This window comes from Lynx canadensis, chromosome A1 (genome assembly GCF_007474595.2).
Source record: "Lynx canadensis isolate LIC74 chromosome A1, mLynCan4.pri.v2, whole genome shotgun sequence".
Taxonomy (NCBI): domain Eukaryota; kingdom Metazoa; phylum Chordata; class Mammalia; order Carnivora; family Felidae; genus Lynx; species Lynx canadensis.
The window spans coordinates 187,189,684-187,214,870 of NC_044303.2; the positions used below are offsets into that span (position 1 = coordinate 187,189,684).

General features: G+C 34.5%; 1 protein-coding gene and 1 non-coding gene across 3 annotated transcripts in view; both read left to right on the plus strand.

The window, feature by feature from the left end:
- The window catches only part of GABRB2 (gamma-aminobutyric acid type A receptor subunit beta2), a 238,274-nt gene that overhangs the window by 26,170 nt on the left and 186,917 nt on the right, over positions 1 to 25,187 (plus strand). The gene's annotated exons all lie outside the window — the stretch shown is intronic.
- On the plus strand, positions 5,285 to 5,367 carry TRNAQ-UUG. Its single transcript has one exon. It is a non-coding gene; the product is annotated as a tRNA-Gln (tRNA).

Below are 25,187 nucleotides of genomic sequence, written 5' to 3' on the forward strand. Positions count from 1 at the left end.
ATTAATATGTCAATCTTTGATGAGACTTACATGTAGCAAAACTCTTTAATATAGTCAATTCCCCTAATATGAAAACTTTTTATTGTAACTACTTTGTTGAATCCTAAAGGTTTCATCATGAGGCTTCATTGATTTTTTTCCTTCATTAGTAGAGACTGGGTGGCTACCCAGTGGTAGAATGATTTTCAGAAGGGTAGGTACATAGAAGAGAGCTTCATAAGTCTCCCATATAAATTAATGGGTGTGAACATTTTAGTTCATCATCTAAGGGTGATGCCTTAGTGTAGGCCATATATTATCACTGTATTTGAAGAAACTAGTTTTGGATTGCAAGATAATTGACATGAACATACGGTGAACAAACTCTGTGAGTCTATATGTGTGCATGGATCAATTTCCAGTCTCTTTTTACAGTGTTATGCTATGGCTCATGGTCTCCAGAAGGCAACCTCTGACCTGCCTATTCATCTCTTTTCTGGTATGTGTTAAAGGGCACAGTGGTTTTCAAAATAACTTAACATCCAAACTTAACCTTTTTTACAGACTCTGAATGGCCATCTGAACATGTTCATTACCACTTCATAAATTCTGCCCTGAAGCTACATACTGTTCTTTATTAACCTTATAAAATTCAAAGGTAGTTGGTTTTAGCTTGATGCCTAAGAAACAACCACTACTGCTTTTCACAGTGATTTGTTTCAAGTGTTAGTAAATTCTTTTACAATCTAAAATCTGATCGTGGAGTTTAGGTCAATAGCTTGTGTTATAGGTATGGCACAAATAATTCTGATTTCATTTATAAATTATGATTTGTAATATATTCTTAGATTTGAAAATAATGTGTATGCTTTAAGATGTCTTCTCAAAATACCCAATGACTTTATCAGTGTCTTTTTTATTATTGCCCCACATGAATCAGAGCATCTCTCTGTTATGTGGGTTTATTTCAAGCAAGTGTTAGAAATCTTTGGCTTCTGTGGGATGCAGTGTTTATGAATGTTGTGCTCTTCAATAATCAAGAACAATTTTATAGTCAAGTAGCATTACCTATAAAGGACTTTTATGGTAGGATTATAGATGGTAATAAATATAATTTCAGTTTTTGAAATCAAATGTACTTTTTACTATAAACTGTTGCAAAAGTTAGGGAAATCCGTAAGACTTTAATTGACCATTAAAATAATGTGAAGTCTATCCCAACTCCTGTTTCTCAGCTAAGTTTTAGTAAGGGATGGTAATTTCTACTACTACAGATGTCTGTATGCAGCCCCCTTTCTAGAATGGATTAGAACTTTGTCTTCATTTTCCTTTTAACTCATTGTTTACAACGTTGGAATTTTTCTAGATCAAGAACTTATTTTTTCAAAGGAATTCTTTTTGTTCATACTTTTTATTTTATAGGGAATAGTTAGAAAATAATAAGCTTTTCCAATGTGGTGCAAAAGGAAGGATTGGCTAACCTCTTTAGTTCAAATGTACCTCAGTGTTCTCTCATGAACAAATCAGAAACTTTCAGTTTTATTTTGTCATCTGTGGGTTATTTCAGTTACACTGTCCTCCTTTTTAACAAAATTTAGGTAAGGTGTGTTCACTAGATTCCACCCTTTAAACAGTTCTTGTGGCACCAGCACACCATTCTATGACTTACTATGACCCATTTTGTGCAGCCTGAGTTTAGAGTAATGCAGTTAGTGGGTTGTTGCAACTGTTTTAATGTCCAGCCAAATTACACAGGTATCTGGAGAGGCAGTTTACATTAGCTTGTCCTCTAAGTTTTCTTCCGGGCCACAATGAGAATGAGTATTAGTGGCATACAAAGGTATGTGGGGCAACCATATATTGCCCCAGTGGACTTCAGCCAAAGTCGCTGGGGAACACAGTGGTTATCCACCATATTTATAAGTCAAGATGGAAGTTAAACCTTTTAAATCTAACTCATATTCTTTCTTTAATGACCTCACCCTTTGCTGCACAAATTTATTCTCAGAAAGTCAAATCTAAGTTTATCAAAGCCATAACGATCCAGTGTTAATACATCCTATCAGATTGAGGTATTTTGTGTTACCTTTGTCAGGTATGACCATATTACTTCTCCAGAATGAGGTGAGATCTTTCATCACAATCAATAATCTAACTCCAGGAGAGATGGAAGAAGGAAGCTTTTATTCCTCTCAAGGACACCATAATGATATCCGCATATACCTGATATTATTTATCTTGTCCTAATTCTACCTCCATCACAGCTGTATTCATGAAAAGTTGGGGATAAACATCTAATAACATTTCATATAATATCTCCCAACATGCCAGTTTCTGTCCTGTTAATTATATATTCATATTAGGAATTGTCAGACCCTCCATATTCAGTCACAGAGAAGAGCCTAGCAAAATATCTGAAAACAAAAATGGTACTGTTTTATACACAAAAAAAGGTGAGACAAAAGCCTAAGTAAGATGAGATGAAATGTTCCCTTATGTCAAGTGTACATTATTGCTGGAAACAAAAGTAGAGACATGTCAAAGACTGGGAAATAATAGAGCTGAATGTAATGTTTTTCAGTTCCCTGGGTCAGAGCTTCATTTTTATCTTTGTTGCCTAGGCTATTGGTAACAGTCCATTGTGCCTTTTGTTTTGATGATTTGAACATGGATTGAACAAAAAGAAAATATGGAAGTTTGCAATTTCTTAGTAAGAACATTCCCTGAAATGTGCTGTATACATAAAGTCCATTATATTAAATCTTCCTCAAAGACAAGAATCAGATCTTTTCTTACTTTGCACACCCTGAAACACATATACAGTTTTTTTTAATGTTTATTTTTAAGAGAGCATGAGTGGGGGAGGGGCAGAGAAAAGAGAGACACAGTCTGAAGCAGGCTCCAGGCTCTGAGCTGTCAGCACAGAGCCTGACATGGGGCTCGAACCCACTAACTATGAGATCATGGCCTGAGCCAAAGTCGGTCGCTTTACCACCTGAGCCACCCAGGCGCCCCCACCCCGAAGCACATATAAAAGAAGCATGTGGCATATCAGAAATAGCATTGCTCTTAAATATAAATAAAATAGCTGAGTTCAAGTTTAGTGGTCCCTTATTAATTATATGTATGTGTGAGGAGGCTTCATGGTATCTTCACTTTCCTCCTCCATCATTTGGACACAGAAATGATTACCTCTGGTTGCTGTGATGAAATCATACGTCTTTTGTGGAAACCATGGTACCCATAGTGGTTAAGAAGAGGGCTTTGGAAGTCATGCAAAGCAGGGATAATAATATTTACTTCACACAGTTGTGAGGATTAAGTAAAAGACTCGGATAAAGCCCTTAGTACAGTTTCTGGCATATACTAAACACTCAATAAATGTTAGCAAAAGTATTAAACAATATAAATGGCAAAAGGTTAAGATTGGTCAACAACAATAAAAGAGCTTTAACTCATTTAAGTCTTATTATATGCATGTTATGCTAATGATTGCAGATAAGGAAAGTACGAATGAGAGATAAATACAATGCACTTGATCATTCAAGTAGCAAATGCTAGGGTCAAGGCTCAAAGTCTTGCAAAGGAAAATCCAAAGTCTGTGCATGTTTTCTATAGCAGCTGCCTCTTGACAAACCTGTATGAAATAGTAGTAGGCAGAAAAGCTACCATGGAATAGAGCAAATGCCAAGTTAGTTATACAGACTTCCTCATGCCACCTTTCTAGTGTGGCAAGCTGTTCGTTCTTTTGTTCCACCTGAATTATAATGGAGGTTTTTGGTACTTGTTGATGAGTCCATAAACTGAGGCTAAACATGTTTTGTTACCTATAAAACAAATATGCTGATGGGTTTTTTGAAGCTAATTGAGAATTACATTTCTAGTGTATTGGAAATCATCTTAAAGAATTATAGCTACAGAGTAGGAACTCATAATTTTGTTGTTATTAACAGGAAAGCGGGGAATTCCTTTATCAGTTCTCTAGCATGTGCTTCTAACCTTTAACTCTAAGAAGCTTACTTAATGCATTTGCATGGTAATTAAAAATCAGTGACGTTTAAAGGAACTTAAACCTAGTGTGGAATTAATGGGATATGTGAAGCATACCAGAACTTAAATATTTTGTTTAGGTAATTAAGCTGCTTAGAAAAAATAAAAACAGGAAAATACCTAGTAAAATTGAGTTTCTCACAGCTATACTTGTATGCACTTCATTCATTTTCTAAATTAAAAAGCTGTGTTTTGCAAATTGTCTTCTGGGTGGAGTGGTACATATTTTCCAATAATAAACTCATTATTGCTGAAGACAAAAATTTCTTTTGCTTTTGATTTTTTTTGCATTTTAATTTCCTTTCCATGCACATTTAGTCGAAAAGTTAAATACAGTTTCAGAGAAATCTGTTGAAGATTTTCATGTAGAACTGATTATAGAGATATCTGTAATGAAAAAATGTGATGACTCTCAAAGAAGTTGACTTTATAGACTGAGTTTATTTTGCCTAACACGGTCCTTTTCCTTAGGTAAACCATATTTCAAGTGAACTCAGGAGCAGTTGAAATTAACTGATCTAAATGAATAGAATACTATTATGTATAGCAGCATTGACAAATATGGATCAGTAGTATTTTGGTAGTTAATTTTATGTGTCAACTTGACCCTGACTAATACAGTTATTAGAGCTCCTCCTTAATGAGCACTTGCTTTGGTAAGGCTTTAAGATCATATACATTTCCTTAATTAAAAGAAATTAACAATTATGAGACTAAGGTATATTTAATGTGAAGAAACTAGAGATTGGAAAAAGTAAACAATCTTCTAAACTCACACATCTTATAAATGAAGAAGACAAGTTTGGCTCAAAATTCAAGCCTAAGGTATGAGATAATTGGAATTCAGAGTAGTATGTGGACATCAATCTTAGCTGGGGTATCTGGGAGACCTCAGCACTGTAGAATTGTTTAAAGGCCATTATTCTGTTAAAGTTCATAATCAGTGCACATCATTTCTCATGCCCACTGAGGACCATTCGGGGGCAATATAACTTGTAAGAATGACTCCATTAAAAGTGTATATACTTTAATGATAAAGGGAAGGCAAGAGAATTTCCTTTCTCTTTCTTGTTTTCATTTATTTATTCAAATACTCTTTAAGCATTCACTTTAGGACAGGCACTTTTCTATAAGTATTTCGTATTAAGGAGATAAAAGATGAATGAAACAGACCAGATCTTTCATTTCATGTGCTTCTTCTATGGGAGATAGTAATAAAGTGAACATACAAATAAGATATTACACATTCTGGGGTGCCTGGGTGGCTCAGTTGGTTGAGCATCTGACTTTGGCTCAGGTTGTGATCGCGATTTGTGGGTTCAAGCCCCGCATTGGGCTCTGTGCTGACAGCTCAGAGGCGGGAGCCTGCCTCAGATTCTGTGTCTCCCTTTCTCTCTGCCCCTCCCCTGCTCACATTCTGTCTCTTTCTTTCTCTCAAACATAAATAAACATTAAAAAAGAATATTACACATTCTGTGCATGAAATAAACAGAATATGGATGTGATAGGTTTGATGGGAAAGTACCTTAGGGATGGAGGGACTTTTAAAGAAGTTGCATTTAAGCTTGTGGTGAAGGATGAGAGGAATTGGGAAGAGTTGAAGGAAGAGTTTCCAAAACTCTGGTTAGATAATCAGCAAACACATTTGCAACTGTTTAAGCAAAAGTGTCCAGTGATGAGCACATCACTGTGCTGTGGGGAACTGTGATTATAAAGTTCTGGAATGAAATCACTCTTGGCTAATATTTTTGGCATGGGAAGAGTATAACTATATGAAAAATATTTGCTTTCTTGCTCCAGATGAAATTGAGCCAAAATTGTGACTTTAAAATGAATTTGTCTTTGAAAAAGCAATCAAATGATGAAGAAGCCAAATTTTGGTAATGTATAGGTCATGTCCAGCTTCACTGTACTTAGCGTTTCCACTGTTTGTTGTTGCAATTTCTTTCCATTGATAGTTTTAGTAGAGATCTGTGGATACATGTTACAGATGAGACTAGTAGAGATTTATCTAAACCCTAGGATGTTACTATAAAATCCTGTTTGAAATTTAATTTGTTTTGTTTGGTGATGTTAATCATCAATTTTTCAAAATGAATATGTAAAAAACATATGCTAAAAATAGTGTTTGCATATATCTCTTATACTAAAATTTATTTTGCATTTGTGACTTTGCTTGAATCTGTCACTTTTCTTTTAATTTTTTTTTTTTTCAACGTTTATTTATTTTTGGGACAGAGAGAGACAGAGCATGAACGGGGGAGGGGCAGAGAGAGAGGGAGACACAGAATCAGAAACAGGCTCCAGGCTCCAGGCTCCGAGCCATCAGCCCAGAGCCTGACGCGGGGCTCGAACTCACGGACCGTGAGATCGTGACCTGGCTGAAGTCGGACGCTTAACCGACTGCGCCACCCAGGCGCCCATGTCACTTTTCTTTTTAACTGAAGTAATCGCTGGTTTGTCAGTTTTGTTTTAATTAGTAGGTTAGTAAGAATAGCTTATGTAATACATAACTGGATGGTTGGGATTATGAATGTTTCAATTTTTATACTTAGTATTTTTAAAGTTTTTCCAAAGACTGTGTATTCTATAGTCTGAAATTGGTATGTAAAATAAAATCATTTCATACATATATAATTCATTTTATGTAAGAAAAGAGCAAGATTTTCTAAACGTATTGATCTGTGTCTTTAAGTTCCCCCTACCTTCCTTTCTGATGTAGAATCTCTGCCATCAGACCAAATCTATTCCACAATAGCACTATAATCACTCACGTATTTAGTATGAATGTGAGGTTGCTACTTTCTCAATAATTGTGGACAAGCCCTTTTGTTTTACTGTGAAGCTAACTATGGTATGGTAAGATATCTGTATGTCTACACGCAGTCAAAATACTGATAGCATCATGCTTGTTACCATAACCTGATTATTCTTATCCTGACTACTATGGTATGGAAAGAATATGGTTGCAAGCCTCTAACAATTATGGATATACCCTTAAAAACCAAAGAAGTATAATGGAAGATGACTAATAAAACTTCAGAATACTCAAATTGTCATAAAAATGAATTTTTCTTTCTCGTTGCCTTCTTTCCATAATGCTTTTTTTTTTTTTTTTAATGAAGTCTAAGTGGTAGACATACCATTGGATTGTTTGGATACACTGATAGATATGCAAGAAAAAAAAAACCCTCCACATTATCCTCTAGGCTAGAATAGAAATCCAGGCTTAAGTTACTAAAATTCACAAATACTATGTAATAAAATAAAAGTTTTTAAAGAGATTAGTGGGAAAATTTTATTCTTTTCATTTATGTGAAAAAAGAATTTTCTGAGAAGGTGAAAGTCAAGCCAGATCTTAAGGAGTAATAATTAGCTTTGAAAGAAAGATCATGGTGGTCAAAATGTGAAGACAGGATTAAAGGGAATGAAACCAGAGGCTGGAAGGTCATTAGGAAGTAATGCAAAAGGCTAAGCAAAGGTGATAGCAGTCTTCCTAGGACTTTGGCAGTGGGGTATAGAGGAGGGCTTTATATTCATCCATTAGAGCTGATCTGGTTGCATAATGTCAGTGTTTGTCCTGTTTGCTTTGTTTGCATACTGTATTCGGTGTGATGTCTTGACTGTGACACATGGAAGGAGATAACAGGAAGTGAGGATTGAGGAATAGGCAGAGTCAAAAGGATAGACATGTAAACAAGATGCAATCCTGTGCTATGAGTGCAGTAATCAATGTTTAAGATAGAACTGATTCTAAGGAGAGTGATTCACTCTCTAAGGATGTCAGAGAAGACTTTGTTTTTAATATTTATTTATTAGAGAGAGAAAGCGTGAGCAGGAGAGAGGCAGTGAGAAAGGCAGAGAGAGAATCCTAAGCAGGTTCCCATGCTGTCAGCATGAAGCATAATGCAGGGCTCAATCCCACTAACCATGAGATCATGACCTGAGCTGAAATCAAGTGTTAGACCCTTAACCCACTGAGCCACCTAGGCGCCCCGTCAGAGAAGACTTTTTAGAAAATGTGATGCCCAAGCTGATTTTCCTCATGAAAAAAAAATGGGATAAAGGCTTTTCAGGCAAAAGAAACAGCCTATGCCAAATTTACAAAGTAATAAAACTGAGTGTGATATTCAGGGACATATACATTGATATTGCTAGATGGTAGTGTACAAAATGAGAAAAAGCATGCGTAGAAATATTACTGGAAAGCTGTTTTATCCTGAAAATCATTGGAATGGATGGAAGTCATTGAAGTTCACTCAGCTAATTCCTTTTAATATATGCTTTTATCTGATATTGTATTGGTTGTTGATGCCCTTTAATCAAAGAGTGAATTGTACATGCTTTATTTTGCTTCTATTGTTTTGAGACTAATGCAGAGTGAATGAAATAAGAGAGATCTGGAACCCCATTTATGTAGTGTTGCCTCATTTCTTTATATAGCTACCTGTAATGGAGTTAAGTATTGCTAGTTTAGGAAGGAGCCACAAAGCTTCTCCAAAGAGAATAGCTTAGAAGAAATTAGGTTCTGGCCAGTTAATTCTGCCTTACTTATACAATGGTGGTTTACAGATTTCCATGCCTTATTTTTATGATATTAGCATAAAACTTGGTGATTCTGTGGTCATGTACAAAGATGATTGTCAATATGAAGTGTGAAGCCAGTTAAGAAGAAGAGAATAATTTGGTCTACACTGTTATGAATACGTGTCCAGGCAAGACACTGTGCATTTATTCTTTTACCTACTAAGTACATCTTTCAAGTTTCTGCATAATTATCTCCTCATTGAAACCATAGGCTCAGTCTTATGTTCTCTTTAGAAACCTGGGAAGTTTATTTTCTTTATTATAAATTTAATTAAAAGTTACTTATTATAGTTTGTTTTAATGTCCCTCTACTTGCTAAAGTGACAACTTGAAAGGAGGGGTATTGTCTTAAGGAATAAAGAGTATGGTATGCTTTTTGGCATGATCCTGCAATAGTCAGGGATTCTGCATTTTGGGTCAGAGAAATTGGATTCAGTTCCAGCCACCGTCTCTCAAGCCTTATCTATAAAATGGGGGACATGGGACATGGGACAATATTGTTACCCATGTTAGTTTGGTCTTCATCAGCTATCTCCCCGTGTAGAGTGCAAGCTTTAAAAGAACTAAGAACTTGACATCTAGTTTGTATGTCTCTGGTGCCTAGAACATCTTTGCACAATATAGGTTCTTAATGAATGTTTGTGGAATATATGTATTAATAGACAACATATGTAGTTACCTAAGGTTTTTGTGAGAGTGAGTTAGTTTGCATCTATAAATATTTTAACATAGTGCCTCTCACAGAATAGGCATTTCGTAATATAAAGTTTTTAATTTAATAGCTAGTATTTTTTTAAAGTTGATTTATTTATTTTGAGACAACAGACAGCACAAGTGGGGTAGGGGCAGAGAGAGAGGGAGAGAGAGAGAAAATCCCCAGCAGGCTCCATGCTGCCAGCAGAGTCCAGTGTGTGGCTCGAACTCCCGAACTGCCAGTTCATGAACTGAGCCGAAAACCAGGAGTTGGATGCTCAACCGACTGAGCCACCCAGGCACCCCTAATTTAATAGCTAGTATTAAAAGAGCGTTTATCTTAAAACAGTATTTGAACATTGTTAAAATCTTTTTGTATGTGTATGTTTCCATATTTCTTGTATGCGTACCCAGTACTAAGTTGGATTAGTGGGTCTTGTGTAGATAGATGTTTAACTTTATAGAAACTGCCCAACTCTCTCCAAAGTGGTTATTTCAATTTACACTTCCACCAGCAGTATATGAAAATTTGGGTTGCTGTATATCCTTGCCAATCGTTGGTGTTGTTCTTTATAAATTTAGCCATTCTAGTGGGGTGTAGTGGTATCTCATTGTGGCTTTAATTTGCATTTTCTCTATGACTAATACTGTTGAGCAATCTTTCATATGCTTATTGGCCAGTTTGCATATCTTCTTCTGTAAAATGTCTGTTTTAATCTTGTTCATTTTTAGTTGGGTTGTTTGTCATTTTATTATTGAGTTGTAGCACTTATGTACACATTCTGGGTCCCTTACAAGATTATCTCTCTCTTTCTCTCTCTCTCAATCTTTCAGTCTCTCTATTATCTCTGTCTCTATCTCTATATATAGTTTTTTCCTCTTGGTCTGTGGTTTGCCTATTCATTTTCATAACAACCTTTTTTCCCCTCAGTAATTTTATTTCAAAATAATTTTAGATTTACAGAGGAGTTGCAAAGATAGTACAGAGAGTTCCAAATACCCTCCCCTAGCTTTCTCTATTGTTAACATCTTACATAACATTTATCAAAACTATGATATTAAATTGGTACAATACTATTAAATAACCTACAGACTATTCAAATTTTCCTAGTGTTTCCACTCATGTCCCTTTCCAGTCCAAAATCCAATCCAGGGGTACCATATGCATTTAGTTTTCATTTTTTCTCCAATCTGTGACAGTTTCCTGGGCCTGTCCTGTCTTCTACCACTTCAAAAATTTTTTAAAGTCCAGGCATTATTTTTTAGAATAGGCTTCAGTTTGAGTTTAACAGTTTTTTGATGAGCAGAACCTTTAAAGTCTTCTATGGAATTCAATTTATCAATGTTTTCTTACCTAGTTTATGCTTTCTGTGCCCTATCCAAAAAATCTCTGAGTATCCAGAGGTTAAAGAGATACTCTCCTTCATGTCAGCATTTTTGTATCCTTTGGATAAATACATAATAATGCAACTGCTGGGTAGTAGGGTTGATCTATATTTAATTTTTTGAGGAACGTCCCATGGGGTTTTCCAGAGTGGCTGCACCAGTTTGCATTCCCACCAACAATGCTGCAAAAGTGCTCCCCTTTCTCTGTATACTTGCCAACATCTTTGTTTCCTGAGTTGTTCATGTTAGCCGTTCTGACATGTATGAGGTGGTATTTCATTGTGTTTTTGATTTGTATTTCCCTGATGATGTTGAGCATCTTTCATGTGTCTGTTAGCCATCTGGATGTCTTCTTTGGAAAAGGTCCATTCATGTCTTCTGCCACTCCTTCACTGGATTATTTGTTTTTTGAGTGTTTGATAAGTTCTTATAGATTTTGGATACTGATCTTTTATCTGTCATTTGTAAATATCTTCTCCCATTTTGTTGGTTGCCTTTTAGTTGTGTTGATTGTTTCTTTTGCTGTGCAGAATCTTTTTATCTTGATGAGGTCCCAATAGTTCATTTTGCATTTGCTTCCTTTGCCTCTGGAGACATGTAAGAAGTTGCTGTGGCTGAGGTCAAAGAGTTTACTGCCTGTTTTTTCCCCTAGGATTTTGATGGTTTCCTGCCTTTCATTCATTTTGAATTTATTTTGTGTATGGTATACACGGTTTCATTCTTCTGCATGTTGCTGTCCAGTTTTCCCGATTCCATTTTTTTTTTTTTTAATTTTTTTTTTTCAACGTTTATTTATTTTTGGGACAGAGAGAGACAGAGCATGAACGGGGGAGGAAGCAGCAGAGAGGGAGACACAGAATCGGAAACAGGCTCCAGGCTCCGAGCCATCAGCCCAGAGCCTGACGCGGGGCTCGAACTCCCGGACCGTGAGATCGTGACCTGGCTGAAGTCGGACGCTTAACCGACTGCGCCACCCAGGCGCCCCCGATTCCATTTTTTAAGACTGTCTTTTTGTCCATTAGATATTCTTTCCTGCTTTGTCAAAGATTAGTTGGTCATGCATTTGTGGGTCCATTTCTGGGTTTTCTATTCTGTTCCACTGATCTATGTGTCCGTTTTTGTGCCAGTACCATACTGTCCTGATGATTACAAATTTAACAGCTTGAAGTCTGGAATTGTGATGTTTCCAGCTTTGGATTTCTTTTTCAATGTTACTTTGGCCATCAGGGTCATACAAATTTTCAGATTGTTTTTTTTATCTCTATGAAGAATGCTGGCATTATTTTGATAGAGATTGCATTAACGTGTAGATTGCCGTTATGTGGTATAGACATTTCAACAATATTTGTTCTTCCAATCCATGAGCATGGAATATTTTTCCATTTCTTTGTGTCTTCTTCAATTTCTGTCATAAGCTTCTATAGTTTTCGGCTTACAGATCTTTACCTGTTTGGTTGGGTTTATTCCTAGGTATCTTATTATTTTTGGTGCAATTGTAAATAGGATTGATTCCTTGATTTCTTTTTCTGCTGCTTCATTATCGGTGTATAGAAATGCATCCAATTTCTGTATGTGATTTTATATCCTTGGACTTTGCTGAATTCATGTATTTGCTGAATTCAAGTTCTAGCAGTTATTTAAATGACACAAAAATGCTGATTCAAAGGGGCACATGAACCCCAATGTTTATAGTAGTACTGTCAACAGTAGCCAAATTATGAGTCTAAATATCCATTGACTGTTGAATGGATAAAGAAGAGATACACACACACATATACATGTAGGAGGCAAAACATTAGAGACTCTTAAATATAAAGAACTGAGGATTGCTGGAGGGGAGGTAAGTGGGGAGCTGGGCTAAATGGGTGATGGGCATTAAGGAGAGCACTTGTTGGGATAAGTGCACTGGGTGTTACATGTTGAGTGATGAATCACTGGATTCTACTCCTGAAACCAGTACTACACTGTATGTTAACTAACCTGAATTTAAATAAATAAATAATTTAAAAAATTATATTCTCCTGTGTATTTTTTAGAAGCTTTGTAGTTGTTGCTTTTGTGTTAGGTCTGTGATCCAACTTGAGTTAATTTTTCTCTATGGGTTGAGATAAGAAATCAAACTTCTTTTTTTATGGATTATTAGTTTACCAACATTGCCCATTCCAAAGATTGACCTTTTTTCATTGTATTGCTTTGTTGCCATTGTCAAAAATTAAAATATGCAAGTATGAGTCTGTTGCTATATTCTAGTCTCTTTCATTACTCTGTTCGTCTCTTATGTCGATACCACCATTTTGATTACTGTAGCTTTAGATCAGGGGTAGATAAACTTTTCCTTAAAGGAGGAAATAGTATTTTAAATTTGCAGGGTGTAAGATCTCTCTTAAAATTACTTAGCTCTGTTGTAGCATAGATAATATGCAAGTAAATTGCTGTGGCTATGTGTCACTAAAATTTTATTTACAAAAACACTGTCCGACCTATGGATAGTGGTTTGCTGAGTAAGACTATGAAATATGATGAACAACTTTATGTGTACATACTTTCCAAATTAGGTGAAGGGGGGACAAATTCATTGACAGAGACAACTCACAAAGATGGTGCACGAAATAGTAAATATAAATTTCAGAATAAGACTCAAAATCAGGTGATGTTAAGTCCTCCCAACTTGATTTTTCTTTTCCTTAATTGTTGTGGTTATTCTGCATCCTTTGTAGGTTTATGTAAATTGTGAAATAAGCAATTAATTTTGAAAACAATACCTGCTGATTTATTTTGATTGCATTGAATTTATAGATCAATTTGGGGAAAGTTAATACCTTAACAGTATTTTGTCCCCCAATCCATGAGCATGATACATTTTTCCCTTTATTTAGGTCTTCTCTAATTTATCTCATTAATGTTTGTGTGGAGGTATTGTACACAATTTGTTAAAATGTTTCCTAAGTATTTTGTGGTTTTGATGTTTTTATAAATGACATGAATTAATTTATATTCCAGTTGCACTACTGTTAACCTTACATACTGTGATCTTCCTAAATTCCTTAGTAATCCTAGCACTTTTGTTTGTAGTTTCCTTAGGATTTTCTATGTACATAATCATCTCATCTATGGAAGAGACAGTTTTATGTCTTCCTTTCTAATCTTTATGATCTTATTTACTTTACTTACTTATTACAGTGGTTTTGATTTCCAATAAATTATTGAATGCAAGTAGAAGTAATGATAGCAGGGAAACTATCTTTGATTCTGATCTTAGGAGGAAATAAACAGGTTTCTTAATATTAATTATGATATCTGCAAATTATTCAGTGATGCTTTTACTGGAATAAGGATGTTCCATTCTATTTCTAACAGCTGTGGATTTAAAAATAATCACAAATGAGTATTGAATTTTGCCACATACTTTTCTGAACTTAATAATATGTTCATATTATTTTTATTTTATATCATGTTAATGAGTAGGATAAATATATTGATTTATTTGAAAAAATTAAAGCATGTTGGTATGCCTAAGATAAACTCAATCTGATCAGCTGTATTATACTCTTAATTTATTACTAGATTTTATTTGGTATTTTTTTTTTTGGTGTCTGTGTTCATGTAGGGTGGAAAATAGATATATAATTTTCTTTTCTTGTAATACTCTTTTCTTGTTTTAGTATCAGGGTTATGTTGGCTTCAGGACAAGATATGGGAATGTTGACTCTTCATCATTTTTTGAAGATGTTTATATAAAATTAGTTTTTTTAAAAATGATTATTTTGAGAGACAGAAAGAGAGCATGTGCACATGAGTGGGTTGGGGCAGAGAAAGAGGGAGAGAGAGAATTCCAAGCAGGTTCCCACTGTCAGCAGAGACTGACCCTAGGCTCCATCCTGTGAACCATGAGATCATGACCTGAGTTGAAATTGTAGGCTTAACTGACTGAACCACCCAGGTGCTCCTGTTTATGTAAAATGAGTAATATTTCTTCTTTAAATTTAACAGCACTCACTAGTGAAGCCATCTGTGGTTATAGGGCTTTTTTAGATTCAAAAATTTTCATTATGAGTTGTTTTTATATTATGGTTTTTGGGGAATTTATATTTACTATTTTTTGTGAGTTGTCTCTGTCAATGAATTTGTCCCCATTAATCTAATTTGGAAAATGTGTGCACATAAATTTGTTCATCATATTTCATTTTTTTTTATTTAATGCCTTGAGGCTTTGTACTGATACTACCTTTTGCATTTTGGATATTGGTTTGTATTCTCTCTTTCTCTTTTTTCTCCTCTCTCCCTTATTAATGTGATGAAAAGTTTATCAATTTAATTGATATTTAAAGAGTTGCTTTTGGGGGCGCCTGGGTGGCGCAGTCGGTTAAGCGTCCGACTTCAGCCAGGTCACGATCTCGCGGTCCGTGAGTTCCGAGCCCCGCGTCGGGCTCTGGGCTGGGGGCTCGGAGCCTGGAGCCTGCTTCCGATCTGTGTCTCCCTCTCTCTCTGCGCCTCCCCCGTTCATGCTCTGTCTCTCTCTGTCCCAAAAATAAATAAACGTTGAAAAAAAAAAAAAAGATTTGCTTTTGGTCTAATTACTTTTTCTCTTATATTTATTAATTCCTTCTTTCCACTTTGTGCTTGATTTGTACTTGTTTTTTATAATGTCTTATGGTAAACCTTAGATTACTAAATTTAACTTTTCTTCTTTTTAAATGCAGGCATATAAAAGCTATCAATTTCTCTATAACACTGTTTTGGCAGCATCCCACAAATTTTGAAATGTTATGTTTTGTTATTCAATTCAAAATATTTTAATATTCTTTGTGATAAGTCATTCATGAGTTACTTAAAAGTATTTTGTTAAAACTTCTAAATATTGTGTGACTTCTTTGTTGTCATTGTTCTTGAAATCTAAATTGATTGTAACGTTGTCAGAGAACATATTATATACCTGGCCTCAGTCCTTATAAATGTTTGACCTATTGAATGTCCTGGCATATGGTTTCTTTAGTGAATATTCCTTGTTGCACTAGAAAATTATGTATTTTCTTCTGTACAGGTGTATTGTTCTATAATTATTAATTTTTTTTGGTCTACTTTATCCATCAAGTACTGAAAGATAGTTGTTAAAATTTCCAACCATAGTTACGGGATCAGTCTGTTTCTCCCTTTAGATCATCAGTTTTTGCTTCATGTTTTTGAAACTCTCTAATGATGTATATGCATTTCATGTTGTGTCTTTGATAAATTGATGCTTTTATTGTGACATTCCCTCTTGACAGTCATGATCCTTGTATAGAAGTCTATTTGCTAGTTTTTAATATTTCCACTCTTGGCTTCATATAAATGTATATAAATATATATTATATGTGAATACATATATAAATACTTATGTATATGTGAATACATATATAAATATATATTTGTATTTCATTTTTTGTACCTTTCTGGATTTCATATTTAAAATCTGTCTCTCATGGATAGCATTAATAGATTTTTTTTCTTATCCAGTTTTGATAGTATATCTTATAAAGGAGTCTACTCCATTTATATCTTCATTTAATATACCTACTGAAAATATTTTAGAGGTCAAATAAAACTATACTGCTATTTCTATTCCTTTTGTTCCATTTGCTTTTTGTTCATTTTTTCATTCTTTCTTGTCACATTTTGGATTTATTGAAGATTTTTAGTTACATTTTTTCCTTCTCTTTTTAAATTCTTGAATCTTTATTTGATTTTTAAAAACAGTTTCTATACCTCAGCTGAGACTTCCCATCTGTTTCCTTATTATACACAGCTTTATCTTTGAATCCACGAAAAATATTTATAAAAGCTTTTATTAATGTCCTTATCTAAGAATACTGAAATACTCCCCCCACCAAACAACTACAACAACAACAGCAATAACTAAAAAACTGCCTTTGGTCTTCTTTTATTGACAGTTTTCTCTGTATTGATGAGTTACATTTTATCTTTTAGTCTAGTAATTTTCAATGTATGCTGAACTTTTTTAATGCTACATTATCAATGGTTGGTGTTTTCCACATTTTAAAGTTGTTGAGTGTAGGTGTAGGTTGTTACTTTTCTTTCTTTCTTTCCTTTTTTTTTTTTTTTTTTTTTTTTAGCTACAGTAACCTGACTCCTAGGAAGTGGCCTCTTGAGTCTCAACAATGACCAGACTGTTTCTTTGAAGTCTTTGTTCTCTCACTTGTTGGAAGTCCAGTGTCTGCAATAACTGTGTGAGCCATAGAATTCTCATTCAGCTCACAGAATCACAGATCCCCAGAAGTTATTTTTTTTCAAGGCCTTACAGAGTTTTTAGCTTTATTCTTGCACTGCGTAGCATTTGGCCAAACACTCACTGGAAAGCTCCTATGGGGATTGCTGGAGTTTCTTCTCTTGCACTCTCTCCTCTCCAGTATTCTGCTAGTTACTATCTTGCCCCACAGATTCCAGCTGCTTCACAGCCCAAATCTTGGTATCCATTCTTCTACTTACCAGGCTACCTATTTAGTATATATGTCCTTCTGCTGTGCTTTGAATAGTGCTTCCAGGTTGGAGGTTGTGGTCCTGTGAACCTCACTTCCTGTGTTCCTTTCCTCCAAGGATAACGGCCCTGTGCTGCATTATGTTCAGTACTTGAATACAGTTGACACGGTTGACTATATATTTTTATCTGGTTTTGTATTTGTTTACAGTAGGCACTAAAAGGAGGAGGGACATGAGATATGGAAATATAAGTCTAATGTCCATTAGTCTTCATAGCCAGAACCAAAGTTAGAAATAGGTTTTCATCTCATGTTGCTTATCAAGATAGCTTTTGACTTGTAGAACATTCAGTTCATTTGGACATACATGTATGCATTTCATATCTATTTTAATAAGCAACTTGTCTCTTTTATGGTGGCTTTATTAAATAATGAAAATACTGACATTTTTAAATGACACACTTTTGTTTGTAATCATTTGCATTGAAGTATATGTAATTCTGTAGTGAAGTTTATTGTACCAAAATATGACTTTATTTTTTTCTCCATTTTATATTATTTAGGTCGTATTTTCTCCATCAATACAATAAGGTTACCCTTAGGTTTTCATAACACAACAGAAATATAAGTAATTTTATAAATTATTTAAGATATAAATATTTTATATTAAGTATGGAAACATGTTTATGCAATAAGAATAATTATGCAATAATTATAAGAGTATTGTAATTATATATAATCACATTATATATTATATATGTATTTATGTGTGCATATAAAATAGTTAATAGTAACATAATATTTAATTAAGATGTTTTATACATTTCGTTTATTTAGCATGTCACTCCAGCTTTCTTTTAGTTGTTAGAGAAGAAGAAATAGATAAATATTCAGATTGAATACAGATAGATGCACAGAATACCTACAAGAAAATCAGGATCAATGTCAAGTAAATTTACTAGATTATTTTTGGAGAATACTCTAGATGTCTGTGTTAATAATGAATAAGTATAGCAGTATCTTAAGACAGAACACTTCAGCTGGTAGGTCTCTAAAACTGAGTCATTAACATTGAAAATAAAAGCATAATTAGGTCACTGTCTTTAAATTGTCAAAAGGGAAGTGGAACAAATATTTTTTTTAAATGAAGCACTCAAAAGGCTACTGTGATTTAAGATGGATAATGGAAAAACTGAACTGTCTGTTTTAAAGATCTGTGGTTGAAAGGTAATTAATTCCGCCTTGCTAAAGGCACATTATTTTCTCATTCTTCAAATACTACTCAGCACGTTTTTTTTTTTTTTAAGTGATAAATACTTGGCACAAAAAAGATTTTTTAAAGAAACTTAGATTTCTTCTGGAAAGTAAATCTTGTACATGGGCATAGTTTTTTGTTTTCTTCTGATTTCAGGATAGTTTTTTTTTTAATTTTTTTTTTTTAAATTTTGATTCAGGATAGTTTTATAAGTTTGTTAATGAGCTTCAATGTAATTTTCACAGGACCACTTATTCAAGAAGTTTTTTTTAATTGAAGCAATTTTTATTTTTTTTAAGTTTATTTACTTATTTTGAGAAAAGATGGAAACAGTGCAAGCAGGGGAGGGGCAGAGAGGAGAGAGAAGAGAGAGAATGACAAGCAGGCCCCACACCTTCAGTGTAGAGCCCTATGCAGGGCTCAAACCCACGACTGTGAGATCATGACCTGAGCCAGAACCAAGAGTTGGCCACATAACCTACTGAGCCACCCAGGTGCCCCTCTCTATTCAAGAACTTTTTAAGGGGTTTCACTAAGCAATGAAAACTTATTTATTACTTAAAACATTCCATGTACTGGATGATACATGCCTATTTTAAAATAAATATATCTGGAAAACTTGGTTAAAAATAGTAATTTGTGATTACAAGATTGGAGAAAGTGTATTACCTTGCCTGATACGTTTGGAGACATTTTTAAATGACATAAAGCCTGAAGTAGAAATCACTGGTCAGTAATTCCCTTTGAATTAAATGGATTTTTTACTTTCACAATATGAGTCTATAGTTATTGAAGGCTTAAGGGAGATCCATGCTAATAGTTTGATATTATTCAAAAAAGGGTTATAAAGTAAGAGAAGGGAGGGGGAAAACAAATCAAGGACAACAGCAACAGCAACAAAAACAAGGAAAGCAAAAAGTCCCTTAACTCACTGCCATTACCCAAAATAATACCCAAATAATAGTCTCTTATAAACATTAACCAAATAATCCTCACAACAATCCTAGGATATCCATTTTACAAATGGAGCCCCATTACCAGATCCCCAATCCATGTTCTTTCCATTACTTCACATATCTTCAAGATCATTTATTCTAGCCACTTTGTTTTATACATTGGGGAGGGGGGGTGTTGGTGAGAAGGAACCAACCAAATACACAGAAAACAGAAATTGAGTCCCAGAAAGATACTTAGTTTACTTAAAGATAGACAGTAAGTAGTAGCTTGGATATTTAGTCCCAAATCTGCCTACTGCTTGCTTCTGTAGCAGAATCAACAGTATTATCCTCAGAGTGATAAAACCCATCCTAGGAAACGAATCTTGTGAGAAACTTATATATTTAAATTTTATAAATCTGCAATTTTGCATCGACAAGATTCCCAGGTCTTTCAGCTTGTGGATTTGCACCCCTTACCTTGTTGTATTGTTTCCAAATGATTTCTTTTTTTCATTGCTGCCTTAGCTAGAAGGCTTAGGATTGAACCATGAAATCGGTTTTCTTCATCATAGAGTATGAAGACCTATAGGATATAGTAGTTTATTTTAAAAACAGTCAGTAGCGTTAAGCAAAGCAATTAGTTAGCTTTCATGTTCATATGGCTTGTATTCCTTCCCTCTCTCCCACCCTAGAAGAAGACAAAATACTTGGCCTATTTACGCTTTGCTTTATCCCACCTATCCAGTGATCATTGTGATAAATGGATTGAAAATATTCCTTGGGTGGTTCTCATATTAGTAGAAAAATATTTTGTTATATTTATACTATTTGTCTAGTGATTGATGCTCCATAGTAGCTATTAAAAGGCATGGTATTGGCAATGCTGGGGCAGGGGGACTGATAATTCCATTATTTAGAGATAGTTGAATTCCATGTATTTTACTAATCTCAACTATCTGTTGAAATCTTGAACTCTTAAATATTGGCCATGAAATTTCAATGCTTAGAAGGGCCCATAGAAGATTAAGCATTCTAGTTTATTTCCCTTATTTTACAGCTGAAGAAATGCCACATACTTTGTAGGCTCCTAACATAATTCAGTTTCAGAAAGAAAAAAAAAAATTGCTAATCTTTTTCCTGTTTTCAGTATGAGATTTTGTTCTCACGTTTGGCCACCTTTTATTGCTGGTAGTGTGGGCCTCAGTAGTGCATGCTTTCTCTCTCAAATAAGAGAACTGATACTAAATTCTTTATTTTTGAAATTATTCTTAAATATTATTTTTGAATAATTTGAATAGTTTTTGAATAATATTTGAATTATTTTTGAAATATAGTGATTGATAAGGTATTATTGGAGGAAGCTTAATGCATAAACTTTGAAAATAGGGTGCCTACAAGAAGACGCTAATAGATTACTGTCTTTGATTTGGTGAGTGGAATTTAATACTTTTTCAGTGAAAATCTATTGTAACTCCAGGGTATCAGAGCCAATAAAAATACAGGAACATGATTTTTTTCATCTTAATTTTAATTTTTAAATGCAGTAGCATTGGTACTATTTACGTATGGCTAACAAATGATATTCAACTAAATAATTTTAATTATTCCTTTAATTATTTTTAAAGGAAGAAAATGATTCCTCAAGGATACCAGGGAGAATCCCTGACACCAAATAGAGTTAACTTAATATACTTATGTAATACACACTCTTTGCTATGTGAATATTTAACGGGATCAATTGTGATGTATTTTAAGGCATCCATTTCAGTCTTCTTTTTCTATATTTGTATCCTTTTGGTCTGACTCATGATGAAAACGTGCTCAAATATCCATGCAAAGCCTTCTAAATTTCATAGTTAAATTAGTATTCCCCATATGCAATAAAGTAGTATTTTCATGACTGTACCACTTTACAGTAACTTCTCAAAGAAAATTAGGGTTGAAGCTATGTTTACCCTCTTTATTTACAAAAGTTGATTATTATTTCCAAATGTTTCTTTGTGAAACATCTCTATTCCACATTTAAACATTGCAATATCTCATATTGCAGTCAGGAAATCTTTAAATCTTGAATTTTACCAAGAGACCCAAGTAAAGCAATATAGGCAAGGGATACCTGTACTCCAAGAACAGAGGCAGAATTACTGGAGGTTTCCTGACCCATTCTCACTTTAAGGACAGACTAGCAGTCCATTGTAGAGGGAATAAAATAAGTGATCTCTATCAAGTAACTTGAAAGGTAGTAACAAAAGTCAGTTTATTTGATGGGTAGAAGAAATTGAGCTGTCAGGGGACAAAGAGATTTTGTAAAGAGAATGCCGTGTTGGGATTACTGTCTTGATTATACTGTTGCATAAACCAGGCTTTATGGGTCCTGTCACCATCACAGCCTGGCAGTCTTGCACCCAGGCTCACTGGGAAATGTTCAAAAAAGAAGACAGTACATTTAAACTTGAGTTCCAGTGGAATCATGTGATTATGCCATGTTGAGTTCACATTAGATTCTGCCGATTAGATGTAACACTTCAGCAATCTTAATGCCTCAGGACTCAGTGGTGCTTTCTACCTGGGCAGTGCTAATGATCATTACCTCACCTAGAGCTGTGTCCTTCAGATTTAGTACTCTAGCATGACTCGAAGATCAAGGATTGGGAGAGGTTTGCCAGATGCTGAGTGAATTATTGCTAAGATTCTCTGCTGCCTTCTGTTCTTAAAGAAGTAATCTATTGAAAATCATTTTTGAGCTTGAAGCATTTTTTTAAATCTAAAGCATAATACAGAGGCTCATTGAATTACAACTCATCTTGAGAGATTCAATAACTTTGAGCTCAGTTTCTAAGCATGCCAGAGATAAGATTAAGAATTTCTGTCTTAGGGGGCATATCCCCTCAAATGTTGGACATTATTAGGTTATTTACCTTTTGAATGGAAAAAGGGCCTAAAGGCACCTAAGGAGTCATGAGTCTTATGGAGAAAATAGCATTTATTATGTAGTAGTTATATCAAATAATAATATAAATCTAACCTATTCCCTAAGAAAATATTTTGCCAAATGTATAAAAATACAATATTTAAGAATGTCCTTACAAATTTATCAGTTTTATTAAAAATATCATACAGATTTAAAAAACATACATAATAAGAGACGTGGTATTTAAATTTGAGGGGAGTTCTCTGTAGACACTGAAATTATGATGTAGAAGATATTTAAGATATAGACATATTGAAAAGTGAGTAAAAAACAGCATGTATAATATGGTCATATAAGTGTTTATATTTATATTTTTTTCTGGAAGTTTATATGACAGTGTTTTAATAGTGGCTATTTCTAGGTGATGGGTTATGGTTGATTATTTTCTCCTTTATTCCTTATTGTGTTTTCTAGTTTTTCTGCAACTGCTATAGATTATTTTTTTTTTAAATTTTTTTTTCAACGTTTATTTATTTTTGGGACAGAGAGAGACAGAGCATGAACAGGGGAGGGGCAGAGAGAGAGGGAGACACAGAATCGGAAACAGGCTCCAGGCTCTGAGCCATCAGCCCAGAGCCCGACGCGGGGCTCGAACTCCCGGACCGCGAGATCGTGACCTGGCTGAAGTCGGGCGCTTAACCGACTGCGCCACCCAGGCGCCCCTGCTATAGATTATTTTTATAAGAAAAGAAATCCCTTTCCATTTTGAGGAAAATAATCTTATCTGGGTACAAAATAAATTGGAAAATTAATATGTAATGAGCAATCACTATGTAACTTATACTTGTTTGGGAATGTTGAATGATTAATTTACTTAATCCTTCCATAAATCCTCTAACAGAGGTATTTCGGTCACTAATTTATAGGTAGGAAAAAAACAATCAGAGAGGTTACATAACTTGTCCAATGTCAAATTACATGGCTCGTAAGGAAAAGAATCAGGGATTCTCTGAATCTTTCTGCTGTGCCCACGCTGCCTTATTAAGGCAGTTTGATGGCATGTTGTCAATGGCCTATCAGTCCCGGGAAGGGAAGAGTGGTATGTGCTTGTCATCAATGCTAATAGCCCTCCTTATCACCTCTCTTTCCCAGTGTCAGTTGTAGCACCATTTACAGTGTTCACTTAATAATGAAATGTGAGAAGACCTACTTGGTTTCAGAAAGTCTAATGTGAAGGTTTACAGTAGTGGATCAAAGGAGGCATGTACAGCTTATCTCCTTCAATTTATTATTATTTTTTATTTTATAATGTTTATTTATGTATTTTTTATGAATATAATTTATTGTCAAATTGGCTTCCACACAACACCAGTGCTCATCCCAACAAGTGCCCTCCTCAATGCCCATCACCCACTTTCCCCTTTCCCCACCCCCACCCCCCATCCACCCTCAGTTTGTTCTCTGTATTTAAGAGTCTCTTGTGGTTTGCCTCCCTCCCTCTCTGTTTGCAACTATTTTTTTCCTTTCCCTTTCCCCATGGTCTTCTGTTAAGTTTCTCAAGATCCACATATGAGTGAAAACATGACATCTGTCCTTCTCTGACTGGAAGGTGTTACGCTTCAATTTATTTTAACTTTTCCAATTCATTGCAGAAAACATAGGGGATAGAACTATGAAATCCCTTCTTGTGTGCTGCCAACTCTGGAGGAGGTCTCACTCTGTCCTCTGTTTTATAGTGGCATATTTCCTGTGGACTGTGTCCCTAACTTAATTTCTGGTTCAGCTACTAGCATGGCTGAGACTCCACTAATAATAGCAGAGGGATTTTCCATTTATGGCCACAATTTTAATCATTGAGTCTTGAGTACCATTCAGCCTCTGGAGTATAGAATCTACTCTTTTGAGATGTTGACATTTAATTTCTCAAGGGTACCTTGATAGAGTGGAAATTCAGGGTGATTCAGGGAAACCATCTTCAAATTTTTCCACAGGAGAATAAACTGTGAAAAAAAATTCTTTGAAGTGAGTAAAACAGAAACAGAAAAGGAAGGCAGTCTGATGGCATTAAACCACTTATTTACTTTAAATTATTCTATATGAATCATTGAATCATGAATCATGAATCATATATGAATTCTATATGAATTATTGCCCTTTTTCTATAGCATTTTGTTGTGGATAATAATTGATTTTTTCTGTATTATTTATCAAACTTACAGGATTCAAACACTATGAGTATAATTTGTAATAGATAACTCTCAGAAGCATACAAGGAAAAGTTTATTTAAGAACATTTTCCATGTAATAACAGTGTTTAATCAATCTAACAATCACACAAAACAGAGTAATCATTTTGAATTCAAAGTATTCAAAACATGAGTATTATAACTTCAGGAATAGCTGGATATTAATTTGTGACTTAACAAGATTTTTGGCTTTAAATGCAAAACAACAACAGTTTATAACAGCAAACACTTTAAGCGTAGTATATTTTGTAAGCCAATTAAAATTGTAAAGGCCAAACTACTGGGAATGATAGAGTTCGGGAGCTAGAACCTATGATGAGCACTTCGTATACACTAGTTTTCTAAGTTTCTACTCTTTAATACATATAGAGTTGCTGAGTAATGAAATATAGTCTCTGTCTTTGAAGAGGCATTATGATAAATAAATATGAGATGTTCTTTTACTGATTTGATTTTTTTATTTAAATAGGATTTTAAAAGAAACCAAGATACCACGGGGCATTTCAGATTTGGAAATGCACAATATTCCAGTAACTCTGAACATTACAAGGAAGAAAAAATCTGAATTTGAATAATTTTATAAACACACATAATTAATGTTATAAATACCTCAGTCCTCTGAAATTGATCTGGAAATGCAATAGAATTTGTATCAAAATCTCAATTTTT